Raw genomic sequence first — 12,521 nt, forward strand, 5'->3', positions numbered from 1 at the left:
CTACACTTCATGAATGTTCCAAGAAACTGATGCATTTAATTATACAAGAAAAAAGAAAAATGGCTAATATCATAGAAACTGAGATACAGGCTAAAGAAAGTATTATGGGTGGTTTTAAAGACCACAAAGATTTTCTGATTAATGAACAAGTTCTTGGTAAAAAGCTTAACAGAGTAGAAATGGAGGTAGCGAAGGTGAAAGAAAGGAAATATGCTAGAGACCGAAATGATTACAATAAGGATCAAATAAAAAATTGGAGGAAGTTTCCAAATATGTCATATAGAAATAACACCGAGACAAATAAGAACACTAAGACTTCTGAACCTTGGGCGAGTGTCCCATTTAAAAAGAGAGTCCGTACACCTAGGAACCTTCTTAATAGGAGACAGACGGACGTTAATACCTATAGAAACCGTTTCTCTGTCTTGGATAGGGTTGAAAGTGAGGTGGATGATTTTTTGTCCCCAGATCCAGCCGTAAGAGAGAGACCCAAACAGCCACTGCAAGAAAATATCAGGCTAGCTTCTCCTCTAAAACGCAGATTTTTAGAGGAAGAGGAAAGCGAGGGGGCAACAAAACCTTACAAAAGGCGATATGTTTAGCTGATGAGGCAAGTTTGAAGAATAATGGCATTTTCAATCTTTCCACACATGTTTTGTCGAATTCAGAAATTTCGGTTCTGGGGAAGGGTCTATCTTTTGCCCCTACCAAAAAATGTAGTAAATTTGAATTGTTCATTGATATCAACAAGTTCGTTAGAAAATTAACATTGAAAAGGCATTTTCTGAGAAAAGAACAGGCAGTTCTAACGAACTATGCTGACCTTTCAAAATCAGGCCTTAAAGTACCCTCCAAATACTACCCCTTGGAATCTAAGAGCAGTTTTATAGAAACCTTTCAGACGTTGGTTATTGAAGACCTGTGTCACTCAAAACCCAGAAACTCCAAGGAGTATGGGGCCAATAATCTTAAGCCACATGAGGTTAAGGCTCTAAAGGATTTACAGACCAATCCTAATTTGATAATAAAACAAGGTGATAAGGGGGGCGGGGTAGTTGTAATGAATAGGGACAATTATGTGGTAGAAGCCCAACGTCTCCTAAGTGATACAGTTTCGTATAGAAAATTGAGTCAAGATCCTACAGAGGGTTTTGTCTCTGAACTAAGGGATATTCTTACTACTGCATTGCATGATAATATCATAGTAAAAGATGAATACCAATATTTGATAATGAATTACCCTGTGGTGCCAATATTTTATTTCCTGCCGAAAATACATAAAAGCCTTGAGAATCCACCTGGTCGTCCTATAGTGGCCGGTATTGATTCAGTAACCTCTAGGGCTTCAGAGTATGTAGATTTATTCCTTCAGAAATTTGTAGTACAGTTACCAGCTTATTTGAAAGATACTACTAGTGTCCTCAAATCATTTAGAGATTTCTCATGGAAAACTAACTATATCTGGGTGACGATCGACGTCCAGGCTCTGTATACTTCCATTGACCATAGGAAGGGTATTGAAGCTGCTAGACACTTTTTAGATCTTGATGAGAATCTTACCTCAGCTCATAAAGAATTTATTTGTGTCCTTATGGAATTTATTTTGACTCACAATTTTTTTAAATTTATGGACCAATTTTATATTCAGATATGTGGCACGGCTATGGGGACTATTTTTGCCCCTAGCTTTGCCAACCTCTTTATGGGCCAATGGGAGGAACGCTATATCTATTGTTCAGAAAACTTTAAGGACAACATTAAGTTTTACCGCAGATATATTGACGATATAATTATGGTCTGGGCGGGGGATCCACAGTCCCTAGAAGAATTTTTAGGTACTCTTGATAATAACGAGTTTAATTTGAAGTTTACAGCAAAGTACGATTCTAGTCAAGTGGAATTTCTAGACCTCATCTTAATTCAACAAGATGGTTGGGTCATTACGAAAAATTATTTTAAAAATGTTGATGCCAATAGTTACCTTCACTTTGGGAGTTGCCACCAAAAGAAATGGAAAACGAGTATTCCGTTCTCCCAATTCAATCGGGTGAAGCGTAATTGTAGTGACCCTACAGTTTGTAGGGAACAATTAGCAATCTATCATGATAGATTTTTGGAGAGAGGGTATCCCAAGTCTCTCTTGGCTGGTGCTCTCAACAAAATTGATAATGTAGACAGATCCTCACTGTTAGATTCTACCAAGAAGGACCATAAAGTCAAGAAGGAAGGGGTTAATTTTATTACTAAATACAATAAGGATGAAACTCTAATTAGATCAGTATTTATGAAACACTGGGGCATCCTCAAGAGAGATCCAGTTTTAACTAAGATTTTATCAGATGGACCCAACATTATTTTCAGAAAGAGCCGCAGTCTTAAGGACATGCTGGCTCCAAGTCTGCTCCAAACCAATGTGAGCCGCCCCTCTACTACTTTTTTGGATTGCAAAGGAAGTGTGAAATGCAATCGTTGCAATGTGTGCCGTTATATGAACACCAATAACAAACAATTTTGTAATTCTGATGGGAGTAAAAGCTATACAATTCTTAGTCTTATGAATTGTATCTCCTCATCCGTGGTGTACCTTTTGGAGTGCTCCTGTGGCCTAAGATATATTGGCAAAACGAAACGACTATTAAAGTTGCGGATTCAGGAACACCTAAGAAATATTAAGAACAAAGTATTGAGCCATTCTGTGTCTAAACATTTTTTGGATGCACATCAATCAGATCCTAAACATCTCAAATTCCTTGCAATAGAACATGTGGTACAGGGCCCTAGAGGTGGTGACTTAGGGAAGAAATTAGCGCAGCGGGAGATGTATTGGATATACACACTTAATACACTGGCACCGCTTGGATTAAATGAAGGTTTTGAAGTGGCTCCGTTTCTGTAATCTTTAATTTTTAATTATCTCTTGACTAGTTCTTAGACAGGTTTCTCAACTTTGCCCTATTGTACATGTAATATAGTAGGATTTCTCTGAATAGACTTGCATTTTATACTGTGATTATGTTTGCTCAGCTTGTGTCACGTTATTTCCATCTGGGATTGAATCCGTTTTTGATACGTTTTAGATCGTGTTTCATCTTGAATTTTTTTTTTTTTTTTTTTTATGCTTTTGTCCGCCTAGCTGGTCAGCTGATGATGTGGCCGGTTGGTTGGGTCACGGAATTATCGTGTGCCCCGCTTCCGGTACCATTGCGCAAGCACGCATTAGCGTGATAGATTTTGTATGCATTTATGTATGTTAGAATATAAGTTATACACTTGCTCGGCAGAATGTTGCCTGAGCAATTAATATTTTACTACTTTTTATCTTTTGCCTCTTGGCTAACACCGTGAGATGGGATCTGCATTAGTGCAGTTGCCCCGCTTCCGGTTTGGAGTGCTCATGCGCAAGATGGCGCTTGGCACTATCTATAGCAATGTAGTTCTGAAGGACTGTGTGCCCCGCTTCCGGCCGCCATTGCGCATGCGCGCATGAGCGTGACAGAATTTGTACGCATATATGAAAGTAAGTTCTTTACTTGCTCGGCAGAATGTTGCCTGAGCAATATATTTGTATCTGAATGTTAATATTCTTTATTTGTCTACTGGATAACGCTGGGAGATGGGATCTGCCTGTGTGCAGCTGCCCCACTTCCGGTTCCGAGTGCGCATGCGCAAAATGGCGCTAGGCACTATTTATAGAAGTGCATTTTGGATAGTTATACTTGTGTTTGCTCCTGATGAAGTCTGTTGTACAGACGAAACGCGTTGAGTTACTGCTACTACTACCATCTCTGATCAGATAGGCTTGTCATCTGCTTCTGGATGTGTAAGTTACTACTGTTTTTAATAAACTTGAATTTTTTTTTGGATACTACATCTGTGTACTTCTGTATATTGAGGTGACCTATGGGATAGCCAAGGGTGGCTGAAGATTGAATACATCCTCACAGCCTACGTGACATCCTGCAGATAAGCCATTAAACTATTGGCTTCTGGTACGCATATATCTTTATTGGGGTGACCTGTTTTTTTACCTTTATGAATGCCATTTGGCCGTGTGTGACTTTCTAGTCTATGAGCTTTATTTATCCATCCTAGATATTGGTGATACCCACTTGGTGGGAAGCTCTGGCTCACTCATTTCTGGTGGTCTAGTTCCTTTTTTGGTTTGGTTCACCTGGCTCCATTGACTTGCCATACTACACTATTGTGCGCCTCCTCTCATTTACTTTTAGATTTTTTTCCTGCTACACTGCTTGCTACGGAGGATTGGCAGCCGCCCGCACGGGGGAAGTGTTACATAAGAAGGAACAATTACAAGATTTTGGACTATAATATTCACATACTGGTGTAGTATCTTAGCGCCTTCTGTATCTAATCTGTGATTATATATAGATATACATATATATATATACATATATATATATATATATATATATATATATATATATAGATATACATATATATAGATATACATATACACACACACACACATACATACATACATACATACATACACACACACACACACGGTGGCTAAGTGGTTAGCACTTCTGCCTCCTCACAGCACTGGGGTCATGAGTTCAATTCCTGACCATGGCATTATCTGTGCCGAGTTTATATGTTCTCTCTGTGTTTGCGTGGGTTTCTGCATTTTTTGCAAAACTACATTTTCCATACCGGCACTTTTAAATGTCCACTTCGGCCCCTGTAGTATTGTCATTGATAGTACCCACGAGACTCACTGTGCCCAATCACAACACACTGATTCTACAATGGATATCTATGTTAAAATGAAATCACATGAAACCCTTATGTATAGCAAAATTTAGGGCCCATAACTCTTTCATGCATTCCTGTTTGTGATTTGAAACAAACCATTGGCCAAACCCTGGTTCTCTACAAAATTTATTTAGATCCAATTATAAAGCACAAGGGAATATTCTGGTGCTATATATGTATATAAATGTAAACGGATAAATAGATGCTCATAGCCAAGGTTGGACTGGGCCACCGGGGGATCGAGCTAGGCCCCAACCCTGATCGCTCCCCTCTTCGTTGGCGTGATGTCATCACGCCCGACTTTCAGAGAGGAGCGCCACAGAGAGGAGTCGGGAAGAAGAGAAGAAAGAAGCAGATAGAAAAGGTAAGTGAAGGAATGGAAGCAAGAGGGGAGCAGAGTGAAGGGGGAGTACGGCAAACTGAAGGGGGAGTGTGGCACAGAGTGTGAAAAGGGGCCAGAGCAGCATGGCAGAATGTGAAGGGGGGCCAGAGCAGCATGGCAGAGTGTGAAGGTGGGCCAGAGCAGCAGGGCAGGGTGTGAAGTGGGGGCCAGAGCAGCATGGCAGGGTGTGAAGTGGGGGCCAGAGCAGCATGGCAGAGTGTGAAGGGGGGGGCCAGAGCAGCATGGCAGAGAGTGAAGGGGGGGGCCAGAGCAGCATGGCAGAGAGTGAAGGGGGGCCAGAGCAGCATGGCAGAGTGTGAAGGGGGGCCAAAGCAGAATGGCAAAGTGTGAAGGGAGGCCAGAGCAGCACGGCAAAGTTTGAAGGGAGGCCAAAGCAGCACGGCAGAGTGTGAAGGGGGGCCAAAGCAGCACGGCAGAGTGTGAGGGGGAGCCAAAGCAGCACGGCAGAGTGTGAGGGGGAGCCAAAGCAGCACGGCAGAGTGTGAGGGGGAGCCAAAGCAGCATGGCACAGGGTGAAGGGGAGCCAAAGCAGCATGGCACAGGGTGAAGGGGAGCCAAAGCAGCATGGCACAGGGTGAAGGGGAGCCAAAGCAGCATGGCACAGGGCGAAGGGGAGCCAAAGCAGCATGGCACAGGGCGAAGGGGAGCCAAAGCAGCATGGCACAGGGTGAAGGGGAGCAAAAGCAGAATGGCACAGGGTGATGAAGGGGGCCAGGAGAAGGGGGCGCAAAAGCAGCATGGAGGGTGCTGTGTGATCATAAAGAGGCACAGCATGGTGATGAAGGGGCACAGTAGTGTGTATGTGATGGCACAGCGGGATTGTGGAAATGTAATGTGTGTGTGCTAGGTGGTGGCTAAATAATGGGTGCCATTTTGTTTGTAGGGTGAAGGTGGGGCAATTTGATTTTATAGTGGGGTGGTTTTGGGGCTATTAATTGAATGTGGGGCTGAGTTTGAGGAGCATGAGGTCTATTTATTAAAATTAATTAATTTTTTGTGAATATGAATTATTTAATGGCAGTGACGGTTGTGGGAAATAGGTATATATTTATTATATCTACATGTGATTAATTTATTGCAGGGGCTGTCTGGAGGGAGGGGAATAGGTCTATTAAATCGGAATGCTATTACTTTAATGTTGGGGCTGGAGGAAGGCCTAGGTATTAATTGTGGGTCATATTGATTTAATGCCAGGGCTGGTTGGAATTTTCTAAATGTACCCATTATTTTTTCCAAATAGGGCCCCCAACATTCCAGGATTCCGACAAGCCGCAACTAAAGAAACCAGCAGCCACAGGTAGTAAAAGTGACAAGAACAGGTAGGACAGTCTGTCAAATGTTCTGAGACTAGTGCAGGCTTGGCTAACCTGTGGCACTCCAGGTATTGTTAAACAACAAGTCTCAGCATACCCTTCCAGCAATAATCTGCTGGGGCTTGTAGTTTCACAACACCTGGAGTGCCACAGGTCAGCCAAGCCTGGTCTAGTGGGATAATCCCGATTTTTAGTGACTGTTCTGCCCAATCTAAAGGGCAGGTCAAGTCTGTGTACTCTTTATATACACACTGCATTCTTTATATACTACACTATGCTTGCTAGCTGTCCTTCGTGGGCTGACCCCGCCCCCTTTAGTGTCTGGTCTCACCTCTGATGGCTGGCCACACCCCCTCTGGTGGGCCCCTAGCGTTGCAGTCCCCCGGTTGGCCCTTCATGCCCCAGTCCGACACTGCTCATTGCAGCGATATTTACAACATACAAACTTAAGCAAATAATTCTGTTAATGGTGACTCCTTGTGTTGCAATTTTTATTTGCACTTTTCACAAATAAATGACTTTATTTATAAGTGTAGTCCCAGCTTTCAAATAGGGAGATGTTCTATAAGTATTTACATCCTGACTTCCGCCTATTCTCATTTCCAGGGAATCTGATGGTGTACTGGAGAGATGCCTGCTACAATTTAGCAGAAGGCAGCTTGCGTGATGTCAGATAATGAAAGGAAAGGATTATTATTTAGGCTCAATAACCACCTTTTAATTAGTTATAGTGACAGCGGAGGACGTTTAAGTTCTATTAAGGCAGAAGCTTATATGTTCACAAATGGGAAAAGGTTACTGATATTTATTATCTACCACTTTTTTTTGCCATGATCATTTTCATTTCTTATTGCAATGATAAGGAATGAAATATTGTGAGCATTTATTAAAAGTGTTCTGCTGGGCCAGCAGACACGATAAACGGCTGTCCTCGTGAACACACATTTTACCTATCTCCTCTATGGTCAGTATCGTAAAGTGGTCACCTTTGTGATAGTGACTTCTACCACAATGCTCACCCCATAGGCTTCAATGGCTAATGTCATCTTCAATCTTTTTTGATTTTCGCAATTAGTCACGCAATATAGCAGTCCCCATAGAAAACTATAGGGACTGTGTTTGAAGAGACAGGGACAGCAGCAGATGTCCCAATTATGAATGTAGAAGGTCTGATGTGAACATTTTCTGTAGAATGAGCATAAAAGGGCTGAGGTCTAATGGTGAAATACCTTACTTGGCAGGCCTACATAATAAGCACAAGAAATGAAGAAATAAAATAAAAGAGATTGTAAATAAATACTACATTACAGACTGCTCCGGGCTATTCTGTCAGCAGCTTTGGTTCATATGAAGGAAGATGGAAGCAAAACAAAGGAAATGCATTGTTTTAAATGCCACTTATCAGCATTTAATATTTGAACAAACAACGTCACTGGACCTCTGTATCGGATCTCTAAACACCTGCTACTCAAATAAATCTCAACACCCTAGTAAAGGAAGTCAAGCCGCACCCAAGAAGCATTAAGTAATATAAATGCTTTTTTATAAAGACCTTCCTACCCTCTTTCACAGCTTTCATATCAAGGATTTGGAAAAACACAACGATTTTACAGATGTAATGTTAATGTGTGTTCTCTCCTTATGCCTGTGATTGCACTGTGTTATGCATGCCTAAATAAAGCTTTCTTATGTTATATCAGAGCAATCAGACTTTGCATAGTATGTGCAGTATGTAATGGACCTTACTTGTATGTACTGTACTATAACTGAGTGTATCACAGCAGAGAGGTAACTCACTAGGGCAAGTGCAGGACTAATCAGTGTTACTATCTTCTGTCACCAAGTGTATAGGTGAGCTGACACTCTGGTGAGCTCTGCCTCCATCCTTCTCCTGCCTCCTTCCATTCTCTCTATCCAGCTTATAATACCACTGCTTTATTTTTATAAGTTGATAATAACCTCTGCTAATAAGACTGTTAAAGTCTTCCAGAAGTTGACTCTGGCCTATTTCATACTAAAAAAAACTTGCAATGCAGAGACAAATAATTGTCTTGTAGCTGAAGTTATAAAAGCATTTCTTTGGTTAGTAATAGTAACATTTCCTATCAGAGAAACTTGGTGCATTTGTTGTATATGTATATTACAATTACATTTCTGTATATTTACATTTGTAAAATAAACCTGTTTGAACTTGTTCTATTTAGAATAATAAACCTTATATTGTATGCTGTGGCAAACTAGTGGTTTTTCAAAATTGCTGCTTAAGTCACCCACCCACAACTACTAGCATTTCAACCTACAACCTACAGATAACGAACAGACCGATAAATCATTATCTCAGTGGTTTGGTACATAACACTAGCAACACTATTGGAATGAGACATTGAAAACAGACAACAGACATGAAACTTTAGTGGAAGCAAGGTGGACGAGTAATATATAAAGATTTTACACATAGTAAGTTTCTCCTGTTGTATGTCACATGAAATGTACATGATCTGTAAACTTCACATAAAAGCATTAAACACTCCATGTGTAACAGCCCATCCACACACTGAATTCTGCCCATTCTACAAGACCATTGCTCATAATTTCACATAAGTTGGGGAGCTTATATTCCACATACACACAAGCTGACAATCATTACCAATATTATAGATATATCATGCCTAGGAACAACAGAGAAGGGGTCATTTATCAGATATTTTTCTCAGGAGCTCCGAGGCGGGTATATACTAAGTACCAGGGCCCATGCGTGCCTGTGGGCATGGGTCTGAGCTGGAGCCCACCTCAAGTATTGGTTTCATATTCTTTAATTTTTTTTTACTGTTATGTTGTTCCTTCCATTCTGTGATAGACAGTAACAGTTACAGAGAAATTGGAGCTCTGGGTCTCCTGAGATGAGGTAATCTCTACCTCGCAAGACTAAGAGCTTTCCTGCACAGTTTTTCTTAAGGCCTATTTCTGCATTGTGGGTGTACTGGTAAGGCCAAAATTTGTCAGCCCTCCCCTGCTTGTCAACCAGCAACATATCTCCACTGTGTTTACTTATTACATGGCTTTCCATATTTCATGTACCTATATATCTTTCAAACAGGCCCCAACATTCCACTATCCAGAGAAGAAACCAGCAGCAGGTTGTCAGTGCTGTAATAACTGGAGGTAGAGAAGTACACAGTCCACCAACAGCCTCGTCCCTTAGCCCACCTAATTTTGTTTTCCAAATTCTCTTGCTCTTTTTCTTACCTTCTTCCTTGCTGTTCTTTATCTCTCTACCTTCCTCATTGTCCTGTCCATCCCCAAGCTGTATTTTTACCTTTGCCTCCTCACTCTTTCCCGACTTCCCCGGCTTGGCCAGACCCTCAACAGGGTGAGGCCATGCCCCTTTAGCTGCCACACACTCTGTCCTGATCAACTATGGAGGGGGCTACAAGAAGTTTCTGTAACGGGGCCCCCAAATTCCTCTAGACAGTCCTGGCTTTACAGGACAACATCCAAACATAGAAATTTCAAAAATCATGTTTGTTTTTACCTTGAATGCTCATCTGACAGTATATTTACTAACTGTTCCAAGTTTTACAGATTTGTCCTTAGGCATTTTAGCCTGTGGATATGTCCCTATTTTCAATATTGACCAATTAAAACGGAACATTTTCATTTATTTAGTATACTCAATGTTTTTTTCACGTTTTCTTCTACTAGTCTGGCCTTAATATTAAGTAACAGGCACATTTTAGACAGTATGATGTGCTGAGGTGCACATGCTTAAGAGCAAAGTGTTCCAGGAAACTGTTTTAGAATTTTGGCAACTGTGTGACATTTATTTTGTACAGTGCAATTTAAATAATTATACATTTTACCTGGCATGAGCTCCTGATCAACAAATCTTCTTTCATCATCAAGTAGGTAGGTAGGGCTGTTTCTTTGGGTGACAGTTAACCCCTTCCTATCCATATCACCTGAAATAACAAAAAAAAGTTTTGAAAACTATTAAAATTTTGGATCAAATGTTCTTAATATAAAAATAATTCCGACTTTTCTCCACAACAAATGCCAGTGCCAGTTAGCAGCACTGTAAAAGACACAAATAACAATAGCTAAGCAACGATGAATCCAGTAAGCCTAAAATACAAGATTTACTAGGGGACATTACGAAAAAATTCTATACAGGTATCTGTGAAAAAAGGGGGTATAACTCAAAGCAACACATTTGCTTTCATTTTCTAAGTAGTAAAAAAAATAGTTAGATTCTGATTTGATTTTATTATTAATTTATTTTATATAGCACCATCATTGTATGCAGTACATTACATAAAATTCTTATTCAATCACATAGGTCCCAGTAGCACTGAAACTTGCAGCATACATTCTCTAAGACACAAACACACACTGCTTTTCTTATCACAAGAAGACAGTCTTGGCTTGCTTCAGTTACAGTGCATGGACATTTGGTTTGCAGTTTAGCACTTGTGTGAATAAGGCCTTAGAAAGCATGGACCTACTCAGTACTTTATTGAGGATTACAGCTGCAACTAGATTATTGGAAAAGTCTATCATTTGTCAGATATTTTAAATTCTGTTTCACAAATGACTAACTACTTGCTGACCGCCCACCATATTAAAACAGCAGCCAGAAAATTATGTCAGAGTCCATTTCTTTCAGTGTCATCACCAGAGATGATCAAAACAATTTGGGAATTTTTGACCAATTAAGTAGTTTTGAAAATACTCAAATAAATGGTGTTTTTGAACAACAGATGTTCCAAAAAAAATATAAAAATTAACAAATACACAATGCAAATGTCTTTCTTAATGTCAAAACATATTTTGTAATGATTTTGTTCCAGCTTAAAAGTAGAATAAAATATTGAGAATCAATTCACAGAAAATCAAACCAGTGGCCACAAATCACGAATAGTCCTGCAAACCAATCCACTCATTTCATTTCTAGCCAGTGTTGGTAATGTAGCCGCTACAGCAGATATGACGAACTTTGGTTTTGAAGTTATATTACTTAGCAGTTGTATTAGCAAGTATTATAGTGTTTCTAGTGGCTTTATTAAAAACAATAGGTTTGATTCATTAGAGACCGTGAATCCCGTTGCATGCCGTATTTTGTGTGAAATTTCTCTGCACATGCTCAGAAATGGACATGACGCCAGCGAGCATGAGTGCATTCAATTCAAGTTCAAAAGCAAATGACACTTCGGACGAGTGGATGTACAGCCAATGTACAGTGAAGTTAAGCGCACGCACATTCGTCTGATTCAAGCTCTGGGCATGTCTCGGGTACATGATTTTTAACCATATCACTTGCACCAGCTACAGGGCTGGAACATGTGTTTGCAATTAAGACAACTGTACTGTATGTAATGTAATGTAATGTAGGCATTAAGAACTAGAGATGTTCACTGACCCCCATGTTCTGGTTTTGGATCTGGTTTAACTTTGTGTTTTGGTTTTGGCAAAACTGCTCTTGCGTGTTTTGGTTTTGGATCCTGATTTGTTTTCTAAAATCCCATTCTTTTATTTTTTTTGTTAAAATCACATATTTTTGCTTTTTTTCCCCCTACATTATTATTAACCTCAATAACACTAATTTCAAGTCATTTGCAGTCAATTTTAACCACCTCACCGGTCATAATACTATTTTCATACACTTTCAAACAAAGATTGCAGTGACCTGGCAGGGCACTAAACGACAGAGCAACCACTCAAACACACGGCAGTTCATAGAACATCTAGGAAACATTGCCACACAGCAGTGTCAGTAAAGAAAAGTGGTGCAAGATGGAATTGTCCTTGGATCATGAAATCAGTTATGCAGTTATGGTTCATTTGATCGCTCCACCCGTTCCTTGGATAACTGTGGTAATTCTACAGCTAATACATGGCGACGATCGCTTCCCTCCCCCGGCATGCATGCTTTTATCAGACCCAGACCAATTCAGGGTGCCAGACAATGCACTAAAATGAGCCATTGTAATTCACACCAAAAAGTAAGTTCATCACTGAGCATCGAATCAGCC

General features: G+C 40.3%; 1 long non-coding RNA gene across 11 annotated transcripts in view; it reads right to left on the reverse strand.

Annotated features, from left to right (window-relative positions):
* Nucleotides 1-12,521, reverse strand: part of LOC142144649 (uncharacterized) — a 466,443-nt gene that overhangs the window by 305,695 nt on the left and 148,227 nt on the right. The window contains exon 3 of one of the 11 annotated variants that reach the window (XR_012689766.1): nt 10,353-10,451. The exons of the other annotated variants lie outside the window; for them this stretch is intronic. This is a non-coding gene — a long non-coding RNA (uncharacterized LOC142144649). The remainder of the gene's footprint in view (nt 1-10,352; nt 10,452-12,521) is intronic. 11 annotated transcript variants of the gene reach the window in all.

The sequence above is a fragment of the Mixophyes fleayi genome, chromosome 3 (assembly GCF_038048845.1).
Source record: "Mixophyes fleayi isolate aMixFle1 chromosome 3, aMixFle1.hap1, whole genome shotgun sequence".
NCBI classification, from domain to species: Eukaryota; Metazoa; Chordata; class Amphibia; order Anura; family Limnodynastidae; genus Mixophyes; species Mixophyes fleayi.